The 18,401-nt window shown below is 43.7% G+C and overlaps 1 protein-coding gene across 8 annotated transcripts in view; it reads left to right on the top strand.

The window, feature by feature from the left end:
- The window catches only part of LOC111747946 (cAMP-dependent protein kinase catalytic subunit PRKX-like), a 190,020-nt gene that overhangs the window by 115,548 nt on the left and 56,071 nt on the right, over positions 1-18,401 (top strand). Inside the window, exons 4-5 of one of the 8 annotated variants that reach the window (XR_010319851.1) lie at positions 2,295-2,441; positions 15,627-16,654. The exons of 6 other annotated variants lie outside the window; for them this stretch is intronic. The gene's annotated coding sequence lies outside the window, so the exon portion shown is untranslated. Of the gene's footprint in view, positions 1-2,294; positions 2,442-15,626; positions 16,655-18,401 lie in introns of those variants that run through there. One more of the 8 variants, XR_010319855.1, reaches the window with a different exon arrangement.

The raw sequence follows: 18,401 nt of genomic DNA, 5'->3' as shown, positions 1-18,401 counted from the left end.
CCACTGACTTTTTGGTTAGCAGCCGAGCACTTAACCACTGCACCACCAGGGTTCCTTTGAGTGGACTCATGTATGTATAATTGGTGCTACCAAAGAAGAGGAGAGAGAAGGGGGGATATAAGAATATTTGAAAAAATAGTGGCTGACATTTTCTAAATTTGCTGAAAATTATAATCCACATATTTAAGAATTTGAATAAATTCCAAACAGGAGGCACAAGAAGAAAATGTCACCAAGGCACACCATAATCAAATTGATCCAAAGCTAGTAATAAAGAGAAAACCTTAAAAGCAGCCAGAGAAGAAGATGCTTTATATACAGAGAGAACAAACATACAGATGATAGCTGATTTCTCATTGGAAACAATGTAAGTAAGAAGACAGTGGAGTATCAGCTTTAAAGTACTGAAAGAAAAAAAGAGTTTCCAAGGAGTGGCTGGTGGATTCGAACTGATGACCTATAGGTTAGCAGCTGAGCTCTTAACCACTGTGCCACCAGGGTTTCAGTAAGCATAACGACCCTACGTAAAAAATAAAGATACACTGCCCGGTCCTGCACCATTCTCACAGTCATTGTTATGCTTAAGCCCATTGTTGCAGCCACTGTGTCAATCCATGTCATTGAGGGTCTTCCTCTTTTTGGTTGACCCTCTACTTTACCAAGCATGTGATGTCTTTCTCTAGGTATTGGTCCCTCCTGATGACATGCCCAAAGTATGTGAGATGAAATCTTGCCATCCTCACTTCTAAGGAGCAATCTTGCTGTACTTCCTCCAATACAGATTTATTCGTTCTTCTGGCAGTCGATGGTATATTCAATATTCTTTACCAACAGCTTTATTCATATGCATCAATTCTTCTTTGGTCTTCCTTATTCATTGTCCAGCTTCTGCATGCAGATGAAGTGATTGAAAACACCACGGCTCGGAGCAGGGGCACCTTAGTCCTCAAAGTGATATCTTTGCTTTTGAATGCTTTTAAGAGGTCTTTTGCAGCAGATTTTCCCAATGCAATGTGTCTTTTGATTTCTTGACTGCTGCTTCCATGGGCCTTGATTGTGGATTCAAGTAAAATAAAATCTTTGACAACTTCAATCTTTTCTCCGTTTATCATGATGTTGCTTACTGGCCCAGTTGTGAAGATTTTTGTTTTCTTTATGTTGAGGTGTAATCCATACTGAAGGCTGTAGTCTTTGATCTTCATCAGTAAGTGCTTCAAGTCCTCTTTGCTTTCAGCAAGTAAGGTTGTGTCATCTGCATAACCCAGGTTGTAAATAAATTTTCCTCCAATCCTGATGCCATGTTGCTTATTGGTCAAGTTGTGAGGTTTTTTTTTTTTTTCTTTATGTTGAGGTGCAATAACGGTGACCTGAAAGTTGCTCTCAGATCTCTCAATTTTGTGCAGAGAGGACTTAGAAGCTCTAGTGTGTGTTTTGGAAACAGAATTTCTAACTGTATTGATTGTTTTCCTTCTAACTCTATTCCTTCCTCTTGAATTCTTATCTGTAGGCCAATTCCATAAACAGCGTACATGGTGGACGGTAAGTTAACCAGCTAATGCAGTTAGACCAAAGAGTCAACAGGTGATAAAATTCAGCTCCAAAAATACACTCAGAAGTTTAACACCCATGGTTTAAATGAGGATTAGGGACCTATTGACTTTTTCTTTCATGCCTAAAAACATGAACTATCTACTTGATTGATCACCTCCATTTCAACAGAAAACCACTAAATTTTGGAGTCTTGACTGTGTCATAGGGTAAAATTTCTTTTCTGTTGTTGAGAATTATTCATACTTTAAAAAAAAAATGCTAACATAAATTTCCAAGGTATGTGATTGGAATTCTAGGCTATAAAGTGGACAATGGTGAGCCTTCAAGACAGCATGTAAGGTGTTAAAGGTCCAACAGTGCTAGTTGTGGAGGGCACCTAATTGGGTATGCAAAGCAGCCGGGCAGCCCTGCCTGCTGAAAAGATAAAAAAGAATCACTGCGTGGGGCTAACAGGCTTAGACTTTCTAGACGAAATGGTGCCAAAGGAGGTACTCAGGCAGAAGAGATGTCAAGCTAAACAGTTATGGTCTGTGTCGCAAATTTCCCCAAATATGAAACTTGATGCTGAGATAATCATTTGGAAACAACATCTCTGCCAGTTAATTAAAAAAAAAAAATCGAGAAGAAAACCCCAAACAACTCAAAGCAAATGCCAGTATTTTTTCCCTGAATAGTTCATTTAGGTACATGCTTACCATGGTTTTTGTTTGTTTGTTTTCCGTGTGTTTTCTGATTCCTGGCAGATGTCTGACAAAACACAGTGAAATCAGATGGACGAGGATAGCGGCTGTTGTACACCATCCACTTTCAAGCTGGTGGTGGTGGTGGGGGGACAGTAACAGATAAAAACAAAAATGGAAAAAGGGAAAGAACCAAAGAGAAAGCCCGAGGTATGCCATTTTTGGGGGGGGGAGGGGGAGAATAATGCATTAATATCTTACGTAAAATTTTGCTTGATTTTTAAAAACTGTATGTGTTAGATGCATAAATGAAGTGATTTCTTTTAAAAACATTACCTAAATAGACTAAGTTTTGCTTGTGTGGTTTAGTTATTGGGTGTTAGAAACGGTGCCAGCAGTTGGCTGCTAACTGAAAGGTTGGCAGTTGAGTCTACCCAGAGGCACTTTGGAAGAAAGGCCTGGAGATGTCCTTCTGAAAGATAAGACATTGAAACCCTATGGAGCACAGTTCTATTCTGACACACCGGAGGTTGTCGTGAGTCAGAGTCAACTCGACAGAGAGTGGCTTTTGGAGTCCCGGAGCGGTGTAAACAGTTAATGTTTTCAGCTGCTAACCAAAAGGTTGAGGTCTGGGTCCACCCAGAGGCACCTTGGAAGAAAGGCCTGGTGACCTGCTTCTGAAAGACCAGCCATTGAAAATCCTGTAGAGCACAGCTCTACCCAGGCACACATGGGGTTGCCATGAGTCAGGGTCAATTCCATGGCAACTGGTTTTTAGTAGAGCTTCTTTTTTTTAAATAATCTATTTTATTTTTCTTGTTGTTGAGAATATACAGAGCAGAATATATACCAATTCAGCAGTGTTTATGTGTGCAATTCAGTGACATGGATAACATTCTTCGAGGTGTGCAACTGTTCTCAGTATCCTTTTGCAAATCGTTCCCCTACCACGAACATGAACTCACTGTCCCCGAGGCTCTCTAGCTAGCTAACCTTTCAAGTTACTCTTGTCCATTAGTAACCATGCTTTTTGTTACAGTCCTCAGGCTGAAGGATAAAGGACAAGCTCCACTCTGAAATATGCTGGCTTTTGGGGTAAAAGTTAAGGAGCACATGTGGAACCACCCACTAGCTTTTAGGACTTCTGAACATGTGTGGGAGCCCTGGTGGTGCAGTGGTAAAGAGGTTGGCTATTAACCAAAAGATCGACAGTTCAAATCCACCAGCTGCTCCTTGGAAACCCTATGGGGCAGCTCTACTCCGTCCTGTAGGGTCGCTGTGAGTCAGAATAGACTCGATGGCAACAGGTTTGGTTTTTTTTTTTTTTTCAAATACGATTCATGTCATTTTCTCCTGTATGGCATTGGCTGAAGTGTGGCCAGATCTGATGCTAATGTGAGTGTGGGGGGGGGGAGGCCCAGAGGTGCCACTTCCTCTCAAAAGGGACAGCAATCGCGTGAAGATGACCATGTGGTCTCCCTGATGGCACACTGGAGGTTCTCATTGGCTTTATTTAGGATTTTATGTTTAATGGATGTGAGGAGCCCTGGTGGTGCACTGGTTAAGAGCTTGGGTGCTAACCAAAAAAGCGGCAGTTTGAACCCACCAGCTGCTCCATGGGAAAAAATGTGGCAGTCTGGTTCTGTAAAGATTCCAAACGAAAAGCAACCCAGTTGCCATTGAGTAGATTCCAACTCATAGCGGCCCTTAAGGTCAGAGTGGAACTGCCCCATAGAATTCCCAAGGAGCACTTGGTGGATTTGAACTGCTGACTTTTTGGTTAGCAGCTGTAGCACTTAACCACTACACCACCAGGATTTCCTCAAGATTACAGCCTTGGAAACCCTATGGGGCAGTTCTCTGTCCTATAGAGTCGCTACGGGTCAAAATTGACTCAACAGCAGTGGGCTTGACTGGATGTGACAACCAGCCATCTGTCCGTTGGCCATACTGTGGTGGCTTGGTGTTGCTGTGATGCTGGAAGCTATGCCACCAGTATTTCAAATACCAGCAGGGTCACCCATGGTGGACAGGTTTCAGTGGAGCTTCCAGACTAAGACAGACTTGGAAGAAAGGCCTGGAAATCCTCAGAGAAAGATGCCATTGTTCAGAACAGGATATGAAAGCTGGGGAAACCCCCAGAAGCAAACTCATTGCCACAGAGCCGATTCTGACTCATGGTGACCCCATATGTGACAGAGTAGAACGGCTCCATGGGGTTTTCTTGGCTGTAATCTTTATGCAAGCAGATTGCCAGGCCTTTCTCCTGCAGTACTGCATGAGTAAGTCTGATCCGTCAACCTTTCGGTTAGTTCTTGTCATTGTTAAGTGTCATCTGTAGTAGATTGAGTCAGTCCTGGCTCATAGCGACCCCATGTACAACAGAATGAAACACTGCCTGGTCCTGAGCCATCCTTACAATCGTTATGCTTGAGCCCATCGTTGCAACCACTGTGTCAGTCCATGTCGTTGACGGTCTTCCTCTTTTCGCTGACCCTCTACCAGGCGTGATGTCCTTCTCCAGGGTCTGATCCCTCCTGACAACATGTCCAAAGTACTTGAGTCGTAGTCTTGCCATCCTTGCTTCTAAGGAACATTCTGGCTCTTCTAAGAAGTATTCTGGCTCTTCTTCCAAGACAGATTTGTTTAGGTTAGTAGTTGTGCACAAACTGTTGGCACCACCCAGAGACCTGGAAGTTGAGGAGGTGAATGAAAAAGATCAGAGGTGTACCTGGGGGCTGCATGGATGTCCACTCTCTGTCGGTGTTGGTATTGGCATTGAACGAGGACCCAACTGAGCAGCCACCATTAAACCATTTTTTTCTTAACCATCGGTGGGAGTGGCTCTCACAGCTATCCTCTACGTATGAGTATCTCATGATTGACCTGTTCTGTGGGCACAACCCCCATCCAACAGCCAAGGACTTTGATGGCCAACCCAGTTCCCCACTGGCGCTGAGGTAACGAACCGAAGAGCACTGGATTGGGGTGGAGCGCTTGAAATGGGCCGCTGGTGATTGCATAAAACCAAACAGGTTACTGTTCAGTCAATTCTAACCCATATGTGCTAGAGTAGAACTGTGCTCGATAGGGTTTTCAGTGGCTGATTTCTTGGAAGCAGATCACCAGGCCTTTCTTCCTAGGTGCCTCTCAGAAGACTCAAACCTCCAAGCTTTCAGTTAGCAGTCAAGAGGGATAACAGCTTGCACCAACTAGGAACACCGCTGATGGCATTGATAAAACACCAGTCGCTGTGGGGTGGACTCCCACACATGGCAACGTTGTGTCTGTCAGAACAGAACTGCGCTCCGCAGGGTTTTCAATGACTGATTTTTCAGAAGAAGATTACCAGGATTTTCTTCCGAGGCTCTTCTGGGTAGAATCAAACCTCCAACCTTTTGGTTCGTAGCTGAGTGCTTAGCAGTTTTTGCCACTCAAGGACTCTTGGGTTGCATGAAAGATGCTCCTTCATGAAAGGGTCAGGGATTATCCAAGACTCTTTCTCTGCTTGTATAGACTAGAAAAACCAAGTTGGGCATGATGCAATTGTTATATATAATGGCTTAGATCCCTTGTGTCTTTCTGTGATGGGGTAAGCGCCTCAACCCTTTTTGAGAACTCCAAGAATACATTTTAAAATATTTTAAAGGAGAGAGTTTTGTTTCCCCCCAACGGCGTAATTACCAGAAAAGTTCTGCTGTTGGTGACTGGGTATTCCTATTATGTATGGGTTCCCAGTGACCGTTAAACAGTCAATCTACAGTGAATAATGTGAAAAGATGAAGAATGGATGATAAACACTTAACTGTTGCAGCCGCTTTAATTAAAACATTTGTCATGCCTGAAACTAATTAGTAATTACACAAGAACTTTGTTATGTCTCGCCAGTGAAACATTACTTTGAGCTTCAGCGCAAATTTGAGTTTCAAGTAAATAATTGTTTAAGTCAGAATTAATTACTTCATAAATTATGTAGCCACAAGATCATTTTAATGAACTTATGTTTGTTAATAAATTTGCCAAGGTCTTCCTTTGTCAAGTACTAAAACGCATATTGTTTACTCGCTCACTGAATAGAAAAAAAAAGCACAACGATTTGAAGCGGATTAAAATGTGTCTCATGTATTTAAGAGTGCAATGTTTTGTTTAAAAGATACTGTAATGTTGAAATAGGCACATAAACAACTTTAAGAATTAAATTAAGTATAGACAACTGTATGTCTAAATTAGCGGAAGACATTGTAATATATGTTGTGATTCCAGTATGTTATACAATGTTTCAATATTGCCAGATGGCACATAGAAAACTTCACAGGGAAGAATTTTTTGTTTGCGGATCTTTGCAAAGAAGAAATCCTGGAGAACTAAGCCTGTAAGCAATGGTCAAGAAATCTGACGACATATTGCATTGGGCAAGTCTGCTGCAAAAGACCTCTTTCAGGTGTTAAGAAGCAAAGATGTCACTTTGAGGACTAAGGTGCGCCTGACCCAAGTCATGGTGTGTTCGGTCGCCTCATATGCATGCCTGGACAACTGAAGAAGACTGAAGAAGAACTGATGTCTTTGAATTGTGGTGTTGGCGAAGACTACTGAATATGCCACGGACCGCCAGGAGAGCGAACAAATCTGTCTTGGAAGAAATACAACCAGAATGCTCCTTAGAAGCAAGGATGGTGAGACTTCATCTCACATACTTGGGACACGTTATCAGGAGGGACCAGTCCCTGGAGAAGGAGGTCATGCTCGGTAAAGTAGAGGGTCAGAGAAAAAGAGGAAGAGCCTCAACGAGATGGATTGACACAGAGGCTGCAACAGTGGCCTCAAACATTCCTACTTTTGTGAAGTTGGCACAGGTTCAGGCCACATTTTGTTCTGTTGTACGTAGTTTCGCTATGAGTTGAAATTGAGTAGATGGCACCTAACAATGATCACATAAGACCTGGTTTATCCAAGATTGCCACACTTATGTAAAATCCCAATTATTATCATCATGGTTCCTCTTTGTGCTCTGAGATATAAATGATTTAATTTCTGGTGTGTCATCTTACACAGATATGTCAAAGTATACATTTTGGATAGGCCTTCAAGTAGAAGGCTACTTTGTTGAGAGTCAAGGTTAGTATATTGCTGTCGTTAGGTGCTTTTGAGTGGATTCTGACTCGTGGTGACCCCATGTGGCAGAGTGGAACTGCCCCATAGGGTTTCTTAGGCTGTAATCTTTATGAGAGCAGATCGCCAGGTCTCTCTCCCATGGAGCTGCTGGGTGGCTTTGAACCACTAACGTTTTGGTTAGCAGTCAGACACTTAACCGTTGTGCCAACAAGTCTGCTTTTATGCCAGACACGTCCCTGCCTAAAGTCAAGCTCCTCCAAGAGATGAAGACGTTTTACTTTATTTAATTAAGATGCATCACTTGATTACTGTCTAGTCATTTAATAATTTTGTTTTTGCCATTAAAAGGATTTTTACTTCCATTTAATTACTTTAATTTGTTTTGTGATACACTTTCAGACACATCAATAATGCCTTCAGCCAGAACAAATGCCTGGACTTTTAAATCAAGTCAAGTCAGCCCCAGTGTAAGATCTTCTCTACCATACAATGAAAGTGACTTGGGGAAAATTGTTAAAGCCATACATATGTCTTTAGGGGAAAAAAAAAAAAAGGAAAGCCATCAGAAGAGTGGTAATTTTCCAACATGCTTTCTTCATTTTAGGCAACACATTTTAATATACCCTTAAGCAACAGGGAGCATAGTCCCATGTTGAAAAGAGATTGAAATTTTTTTTTTTAAGCCGGGCAAAAATGATTCTAACATATCCTGAATTGTGGAGATCATTTAGGGAATAATGAATAAAAACCTTGGTTTCTCTGCTCCTTCTATTAGCTGAGAAAGTCCTACTGAAGTTGTTGTCAGTGATTGTCACTGAGTTGGTTCCGACTCATGGCGCCCCCATGTGTGCTGTGTAGAACTCTGCTCCACAGGGTTTTCCATGGCTGTGACCTTCTGGAAGCAGATTGCCAGGACTTTGTTGCTAGGTGCTTCTGGGTGGATTTGATCCAGCAATCTTTTGGCTAGTAGTTGAGCGCTTAAATATTTGCAACTCTTAATTGTTTTCCCAGGAAAAGTTATTGAGGACAGCAGGTATTTAGCATGACTGAAGAACGTAATCAATGTCACTGAATTGTACATGTAGAAATAGCAATTCAGCTGTAAAAAGCAAAGATGTCACTTTAGGGACTAAGGTGCGCCTGACTCAAGCCATGGTGTTTTCAGTCACCTCATATGCGTGCGAAAGCTGGACGATGAATAAGGAAGACCAAAGAAGAATTGATGGCTTTGAATTATGGCGTTGGTGAAGAATATTCAATATACCATGGACTGTCAAAAGGATGAACGAATCTGTCTTGGAACAAGTACAGCCAGAATGCTCCTTGGAAGCAAGGATGACGAGACTTTGTCTCACGTACTTTGGACATCTTGTCAGGAGGGATCAGTCCCTGGAGAAGGAGACATCATGCTTGGTAAAGTAGAGTCAGCGGAAAAGAGGGAGACCCTCAATGAGATGATTGACGCAGTGGCTGCAACAAGGGGCTCGAGCATAACAACGATTGTGAGGATGGCGCAGGACCGGGCAGTGTTTTGTTCTGTTTACAGAGGGTTGCTATGATTGGCACTGACTCGACGGCACCTAAAAACATGTATGTACATATACATACATATATTCACATATATATAAGAATAGGCACAATCCTGCATTCTGGGCCCTGGGGATGAAGCTGGAATTCTTTAGGATCTTGGAATCTTGGAACTTAGTTTCTAGGTGAGGGTTGGTGGAGAGGATTTGGTGGAGATTATAGATAATTATTTAAATTATTTAAACAGATGTGTCAGATACAGAGAGAAGGTAAGCAAATAATCAAAGCGGGAGGACAAGACTGGTCAGGTCTAGCAGTCCCCTCTAGGCTGGTTGCTCAGTGAGCCCAAAGCCCAATCATGCAGGTCAGACTTTTGTCCTCTTTCCTGCAGCTACTCTCTCAACGATCCTCCTTTCTTCCACCATTTAGCAGATGGTCAATTGCATTGGGAAACTCTGCTGCAAAAGAACTCGTTAAAATCTTAAAAAGTGGAGACGTCACTTTGATGACTAAGGTGTGCCTGAGCCAAGCCACGGTCTTATCAATCGCGTCCTATGCATGCGAAAGCTAGACAACGAAAAAGGAAGACTGGAGAAGACTCCATAACCTTTGAATTATGGTGTGGATGAGGAATATTGAAAGTGCCGTGGACTGCCAGAAGAGCGAACAAGTCTGACTTAGAAGAAATACAACCAAAATGCTGTTTCGAAGTGAGGATGGCAAGACTTAGGCTCTCTTGCTTTTGACATGTCAGCAGGAAAGACCAAGGGCTAGAAAAGGACATCATGGCTGGTGAAGTGGAGGGTCAGTGAAAACGAGGGAAACCCTCCATGAAATGGATGGAAACAGTGGCCACAACAGTGGACTCAAACGTACCAAGATTGCGAAGATGGCACAGGACCAGGCAACGTTTTGTTCTGTTATACATAATGTTGCCATGAGTCGGAGCTGACTGCCTGGCAGTAAGACACACACACATTTTGCAAAGATATTTTATTGTTTTGCTAGACCAGCAAACATAACCCCCCCCCCCCAAAAAAAAAACCTCATTGCCTTCGAGTCGATTCTGACTCACAGTGACCCTAAAGAACAGAGTAGAACTGCCCCACAGGGTTTCTGAGGAGTGCCCAGTGGATTCCAACTGCCGACCTTTTGGTTTGCAGCTGTAGCTCTTAACCACTGCACCACCAGGGTTTCCCACCAAATGTTAGAAGGATAGATATAATTGTTGTTGTTGTAAAGGGACCCTTATTGCTACACCTTGGAAGGTACAGAATGATTGCAGGTCTATATGGGGTACTGAAATTCAGTATTCTGCTGAAAAATAAAGCGTCATTTAAAAAACGTATACAGCAAACGAACACATGGATAATCACTTTAAATAGAAGTAGTTTTTAAGTTAACACGACACGTACCATTTTCACTTTTATTTGCTGATTTGATGGTCCTTACTGTGGAGGCCTGATAGCTCAGTGGTTAAAGCGCTCGGCTGCTAACCAGAAGTTCAGTGGTTCCAGCCTGCCAGCTGCTCTGCGTGAGAAAGATGTGGCAGTCTGCTTCTGTAAAGATATACAGCCTTGGGCAGTTCTACTCTGTCCTCTGCGGTCACTATGAATTAGAATTGACTTGATGGCAGTGAGTTATAGTGTTTTCCTTGCCTTGTTATATTGATGCTTGAGTGAATTAAGGGGGGAAAAAAAACAGTGGACGTTTGCTAACGATTACTCTTCTTTTTGGTACAAACGGATAAGCACTTCACCACTAGCTGAAAGGTTGGTGGTTGGAACCTACCCTGAGGTGCCTTGGAAGAAAGGCCTGGGGATCTTCCAAAAGTTCACAGCCTTAAAAACCCTTATGGAGGACAGTTCTACTCTGTATACACGGGGTCACCATGATTCGGAATCAACTTGACGGCAACTAACAACAACAACAACAACGGAAAGTGTTCTTTTATTTACATCAAGTAAAACATAGCAAGACGATCTCCGGCCCTTCTAAAAAAGAGTTTCTTTTTGTTTTTTGATCTGACCTTTGCCATGTAGTTTTTTCTTTCAAGGACACACCTGGCAAACAACACTCAACCACATGGCACCAAACTAAGGTCGTATATGCATCTCATAGAAAACCCATGTTTTTTATTTGAACTCAGTTGTTCTCCTTGAGCGATTCTGATGCAATTATCTGAATGGATTTGCATGCTTAGAATGCTGTAATTTAAGATACTCTACATGCCTAACTTTTCTCTGCTTTTTTTTTTTTAACAGTTTGTATTTCTTAGTTTTCTTTTTATTAAAAGTGACAGAAACTCAACTTAAATGAACAAAACAAAATAAACCCATTGCCATCGAGTCAGCTTGATTCCAACTCGTGGGGACTCTGTGTGTGCAGACTAGAACTGCTCCATAGGGTTTCACCTTTCAGAAGCAGATTGGCAGGCCCTACTTCTGAGGTGCCTCTGGGTGGCCTTGAACGGCCCACCTTTTAGTTAGTAGTCAAGCGCTTAACGATTTGCCCCATCCAGGGACCTTAAATCTTTACAGACTCCCCTGCTAATGAAAGATTGGCAGTCTGAACCCACCCAGCGAATTTGCCGGAGAAATGACCTGGTGATCTTCTCCCCTAAAGATTACAGCCTAGGAAACCCTATGTGGGACTTAGTTCTGCTCTGTCATGTGGGGTCACCATGAGTCGGAGTCAACCGACAACAACCGGAATAATCTTTACGGGAGAAGATTGCCGGGTCTTTCTCCGGGGGAGCTGCTGGGTGAGTTTGAGCCACCAAACTGAAGCTAGGTTAAGCTGAAACGGAAGCAAATTGTTTTCAGCTGGTTGAACTTTGGCTTGCACACAGAGGAGCGGAGAGAGGACTTCAAACACTGGTGTTAGCACTCGGAAGCTCTCCCCGTCACTCAGCGATGGTCCTTCCAAGATTCACGCCGTTGTGCAAAGGAGTCCACCTTTGTGGTGAAGACAATACCTGCCAGAGCCTCAAGGTGTATCCTGGTCTGCATCGGCAGTGGGAAGAAAAACAGAACACCTTCCCTTTTCTCTTCCAATCATCCATGGAGGAATTCTGGTCCCGAGTCAATCTAGTGTGGTGGTTTTCAGAACGTGGTCACTGATCTTAAAAGCCTGTGAGCAGCCATCTAGGATACTCCACTGGTCTCACTCCCAAGGGAGAATGAAGAAAACTAAAGGTACAAGCGAAAGATGAGTCCAAAGGACTAATGGACCACATCTACCATGGCTTCCACCAGACTGAGTCCAGTACAACAAGGTGGTGCCTGGCTACCACCACTGACTGCTCTGATAGGGATCACAATAGAGGGTCCTGGAGAGAGCTGGAGAAAAATGTAGACCAAAATTCTAACTCAAAAAGAAAGACCAGACTTACTGGCCTAACAGAGACTGGAAAACCCTGAGAGTATGGCCCTCGGACACCTTTTTAGCTCAGTACTGAAGTCACTCCTGAGGTTCACCCTTCAGCCAAAGAGTAGACAGGCCCATAAAACAAAACGAGACTAAAGGGGCACACCAGCCCAGGGACAAGGATGAGAAGGCCAGAGGGGGCAGGAAAGCTGGTAATGGGGAACCCAAGGTTGAGAAGGGAGAGTGTTGACATGCTGTGGGGTTGTTAACCAATGTCATAAAACAATATGTGTTCTAACTTTTTAATGAGAAGCTAGTTTGTTCTGTAAACCTTCGTCTAAAATAAAAAAAAAAGTGGTTCCTGAACTGTTGTTGGGTGCTATGCAGTTTATTCCCACTCATAGCGACCCCGTGTGACAGAGTAGAACTGCCTCACAGAGTTTTCTAGGCTGTAATCTGCAGGAACAGATCGCCAGGTCTGTCTCCTGCATATTCTCTGTATCTGTCTCTCTCTGTGTCTGTCTCTCTCTGTCTTTCCATTTCTTTCTGGGTCTGTTTCTTTTATCTCTCTGTCTCCCCATCTCTTTCTCTCTCTGTCTTTCTTTCTTTTTTTGGCATTTCTCAGAATGTCCAAACAAGCTATGCCTCCCATAATTTCCTAGAAGGAAAACAACAGAAGTCTATTGAGAACAATCTAAAAATCATAAACCAAGGAACACGTTCACTGGTGTTACAGGTGCTATTTATCTAAGATTCCACCCATTTCTCATACTTCCCAAATTGTTCGACACCACGGCTAAGATCTTGTGGGCACTATTTCGTATAAGACTCTGCGTGAACGTGGCTCTTTGACAGCTGTGCAGACGTCTAACTTCAGTGGGGAGAACATATCCAAGTTGTATCCTTTGACAGAAGATGAATTCTCATTTGGTTTAAAAAAATAAAACGTGGACATTTCACCCCAGAAATAGTTGAGCTTTGTTCTTGTGGGTTCCTGAATTAATTCCGTGGCTAATTAAATGAGAGATGAAGGTTCTCTACTCATGTCATCATGGGGTAATTTTTTAAACTACAAATGTTTCTACTTCATTAATGCACTTTTAAGGATGTAAATGTAGACAAATGGGCTATCTTGCATAAAAGCTGTTATCTCGGTTGTAGTGTTCTTGAAGTATGTCAGACAGACAACCTGCCGCTAACTTTTTCAACATGCACCCGGAACAAGAAAAGGCAACCTTCTCAGACCCACTTGGCCCTGAGCAATCTGGTAAACCGAGTGAGTTTGTTTTGGTACCGGAAATCACCGGTTACCTTTGAGTAGACCCTGACTCCTGGCGGCCCCACATGTGTTAGGGTAGAACTGTGCTTAAAAGGGTTTTCAATGGCTGATTTTTCAGGAGTAGATTGCCAGGCCTTTCTTCCAAGGCACCTCTGGGCGGACTTGAACCTCCAATCTTTTGGTTAACTGCTGAGTGCTTTCACTATTTCCACCTTTTCCATGCCTCCCCTCACACCCCATAGATGTGAGCTCCTTTCTCATTCTTTGCTGGCTGTCTTGGGATTCTTGCTAAAGTTGAGTCACTTAATGGCAGGCAGTGGAGGAAAGGATTTAGCACAATGGAAAGGAGACAGGCTTTGGAGTTAGGTATACATGGTCCTGAGAAGGTAAGTGGAGCAAATGGTGAATTCGCTCAGCTGCTAAGCGCAAGACTGAAGGTTCTAGTCCACCCGACGGTGCCACGGAAGAAAGACCTGGCAATCTGCTTTCAAAAAAAACAGCCACTGAAAACCTTATGGAGCAGTGTACTATCCTGACACACTTGGGTTCTCCCTGAGTTGGGGTTGACTTGATGGCAGCTGGCATGGAATGATATGATATAGCAGGTAGACACAGTCCTACCCCCAATTCTAATCATCTTGGGCCGTGTGCCTTTGGACAAAGTATTTTACCTTAGGTTTAAAATGATGGGAAACAAAGGCGCAGGGGGGTGGGTTGTCTTCGTGTAGTTTTAAGGTTCCCTGTGATTAAAATGAGTGGTACAAATTGATGGTGCTCCGTACCTCAGGCTGCCCCTTCTGCCTTCTCTGATAACTGGGCTTCTTCTGCCATCTTCCTGCAGTTACAACAGCCTCCTCTTTCTCTCCCAGACACCCTTATGGACATCACCTTAATCAGTTGCCTTTGAGTTGACCCTGATTCATGGCAACCCCATATGTGCCAGAGTAGAACTGTGCCCAGAGGTTTTCGCTGGCTGATTTTTTGGAAGTATCACCAGGCCTTTCTTCCAAGGCACCTCAGGTGGACTCAAACCACCAACCAAGTGTGTTAACTGTTTGCACTGCCCAGGGACTCCCTGTTGTTGTTGTGTGCCATCCAGTTGATTCCAATTCATGACGACCTCATGATGACCCTATGTGACAGAGTAGAACTGCCCCACAAGATTTCCTAGACTGTAATCTTTATGGGATCAGATTGCCAGGTCTTTCTCCCATGGAGCTGCTGGGTGGGTTTGAACTGCCGACCTTCTGGTGAGCAGCTGAGTGCTTCCGCATTGCTCTACCAGGGCTCCTTAGGAACTCTCCCAGTTATCCTAATAGAATTGTCCCTCTTATTCAGAGCAAGATGGCATCCTGAGTAAGAATTCTACCTCTGGGGAAGGCCTACTGCTTTCAGACCCTCACCTGACTTTCACCATTATCTTTGGGTTCTCTCATCTCGCTGCAGACTACCTATATCTCAATTCTATCAATTGACAGTCTGACATCTTTTTTTAAAAAAAATTAATTTTGTTGTTGAGGCTGTACACTGCAAAACGTAGACCAATTCAACAATTTCTACATGTACAATTCAGTGACATTGATTACATTCTTGGAGTTGTGCAGCCATTCTCACCCTCCTTTTCTGAGTTGTTCCTCCTCCATTAACATAAACTCACTGCCCCCTAAGGTTCCTATCTAATCTTTTGAATTGCTGTTGTCAGTTGGGCCCCACAGAGATAGTTCTTAAAAGAGCACAATGCTCAAGGCAGACATTCTTTACTAGTTAAGCTAAGCTCTTGTTTGGTTTAAAGAATATTTCAGGGGATATTTTTGGCTTATGGCTTAAAGATTATTTCAGGACAATAGTTTCAGGGGTTCACGCAGCCTCTATGGCTCCAGGAAGTCTGGAGGCCATGAGAATTTCTGGCATCTTCTTTATCAGAAGCCTGAGGAGAAAAAAATCTATTTTCCTTGGGTCTTCCCAGTCCAGGTGGGAGTAGCCAGCATTTCCCCAAAGATGCTCTACTTTCCTCAGTGAAAACCAAATGTGAATAAAATTTTAATTCCAAAAAGTAAAGACATATTCATTGATGTCCTTTGCCTTTTTCTCAAACATTTCTCGTTCAGTGAACATTTATTTGGTACCCTGTCGGACCCCTGACCACCCATCTGTCAGTATGTTTGGAAGCAGATTGCCAGGCCTTCCTTCCGAGGTGCCTCCGGGTGCACTTGAACTTCCAACCTTTTGGTGAGCAGCTGAGCATGTTAACCGTTTGCATCACCCGGGACTCCTAAACAGTTGCTATGGTGACTTTCGTGTTGCTGTGATACTGGAAATTATGCCACCCGTCGGCGTTTCAAATACCAACAGGGTCACACTCATGGTGGACAGGCTTCAGTAGAGCTTCTTGACCAAGACAGACTAGGAAGAAAGGCCTGGCAATCTACCTCTGCAAATCAGCTGATGAAAACCCTATGGGATCACAACAGAACACTGTCTGATATAGTGCTGGAAGGTGAGCCCCCAGGTTGGAAGACACTCAAAATACAGAGTGGCTGCAACAGTGATCTCAAACATACCGACGATGGTGAAGATGGCGCGGGACCAGGATACGTTTCGTTCTGTTGTGCGTGGGGCAGCCCTGACTTAGAGCTGACTCGATGGCAACTAGCAAAACAACAGTCTGACTCAAGGAAAAGTGTTAATGTTTATACCTTGTCATGGATTGAATTGTGTCCCCCAAAATATCTGTTCCAGATTTGTGTGGTTGTCCACCATTCTGTCATCTGATGTGATTTTCCTGTGTGTTATAAATCCTGCCTCTTTGATGTTAATGAGGTGGGATTAGCGGCAGTTGTGTTAATGAGGTAGGACTTAATCTACAAGATTAGATTTTGTCTAAAGCCAATCTCCTTTGAGATATAAAAGAGAGAAGCATGCAGAGAAACTGGGGGCCTCATACCACCAAGAATGCAATGCTGGGAGCAGAGAGCATCCTTTAGACCTGAGGTTCCTGTGCTGAGAAGCTCCTCAACCGAGAAAGATTGATGACAAGGACCTTCCTCCAGAGCTGACAGAGAGAGAAAGCCTTCCCCTGGAGCTGGTGCCCTGAATTTGGACTTTTAGCCTCCTAGACTGTGAGAGAATAAACTTCTCTTTGTTAAAGCCATCCACTTGTGGTATTTCTGTTACAGCAGCACTAGGTGACTGAGACAGCCTCCACTGTGGTATTTCTGTTACAGCAGCACTAGGTGACTGAGACACCATCCACTGTGGTATTTCTGTTACGGCAGCACTAGGTGACTGAGACACCATCCACTGTGGTATTTCTGTTACGGCAGCACTAGGTGACTGAGACACCATCCACTGTGGTATTTCTGTTACGGCAGCACTAGGTGACTGAGACACCATCCACTGTGGTATTTCTGTTACGGCAGCACTAGGTGACTGAGACACCATCCACTGTGGTATTTCTGTTACGGCAGCACTAGGTGACTGAGACACCATCCACTGTGGTATTTCTGTTACGGCAGCACTAGGTGACTGAGACACCATCCACTGTGGTATTTCTGTTAGAGCAGCACTAGGTGACTGAGACACCATCCACTGTGGTATTTCTGTTACAGCAGCACTAGGTGACTGAGACACCATCCACTGTGGTATTTCTGTTACAGCAGCACTAGGTGACTGAGGCACCATCCACTGTGGTATTTCTGTTACAGCAGCACTAGGTGACTGAGACACCATCCACTGTGGTATTTCTGTTACAGCAGCACTAGGTGACTGAGGCACCATCCACTGTGGTATTTCTGTTACAGCAGCACTAGGTGACTGAGACACCATCCACTGTGGTATTTCTGTTACAGCAGCACTAGGTGACTGAGACACCATCCACTGTGGTATTTCTGTTACAGCAGCACTAGGTGACTGAGACACCATCCACTGTGGTATTTCTGTTACAGCACACTAGGTGACTGAGACACCATCCACTGTGGTATTTCTGTTACAGCAGCAGTAGGTGACTGAGACACCATCCACTGTGGTATTTCTGTTACAGCAGCACCAGGTGACTGAGACACCATCCACTGTGGTATTTCTGTTACAGCAGCACTAGGTGACTGAGACACCATCCGCTGTGGTATTTCTGTTACAGCAGCACTAGGTGACTGAGATACCATCCACTGTGGTATTTCTGTTACAGCAGCACTAGGTGACTGAGACACCATCCGCTGTGGTATTTCTGTTACAGCAGCACTAGGTGACTGAGACACCATCCACTGTGGTATTTCTGTTACAGCAGCACCAGGTGACTGAGACACCATCCGCTGTGGTATTTCTGTTACAGCAGCACCAGGTGACTGAGACACCATCCACTGTGGCATTTCTGTTATAGCAGCACCAGGTGACTGAGACACCATCCACTGTGGTGTTTCTGTTACAGCAGCACTAGGTGACTGAGACACCATCCACTGTGGTATTTCTGTTACAGCAGCACTAGGTGACTGAGACACCATCCACTGTGGTATTTCTGTTACGGCAGCACTAGGTGACTGAGACACCATCCACTGTGGTACTTCTGTTATAGCAGCACCAGGTGACTAAGACACCAACCACGTGTGGTATTTCTGTTATAGGAGCACTGGGTGACTAAGACGTGCCTTGAGCAAATGAAAATATACAAGAAGATCCCAAGTTACAGCATCTTCACAGACAGAATTAGATACGAACCAGCTAATGAACCATTTTAAATCCTTTTGGGATAAGGTGGCGTATAGTAGAGATATAAATCCCTAAAAATAAATCAGGCGTTTAGTTCTGCTTAATATCAGTTAAAATATTATGGTAAATAGAATTATTTCATGATGTGTGTGTGTGTATTTTTTTTTTTCCTTTAACATACT

Source organism: Loxodonta africana, chromosome Y, assembly GCF_030014295.1.
Source record: "Loxodonta africana isolate mLoxAfr1 chromosome Y, mLoxAfr1.hap2, whole genome shotgun sequence".
NCBI lineage: Eukaryota > Metazoa > Chordata > Mammalia > Proboscidea > Elephantidae > Loxodonta > Loxodonta africana.
The sequence above is the reverse complement of the archived record's forward strand: the minus strand, read 5'-3'. Positions and strand labels throughout refer to the sequence as shown.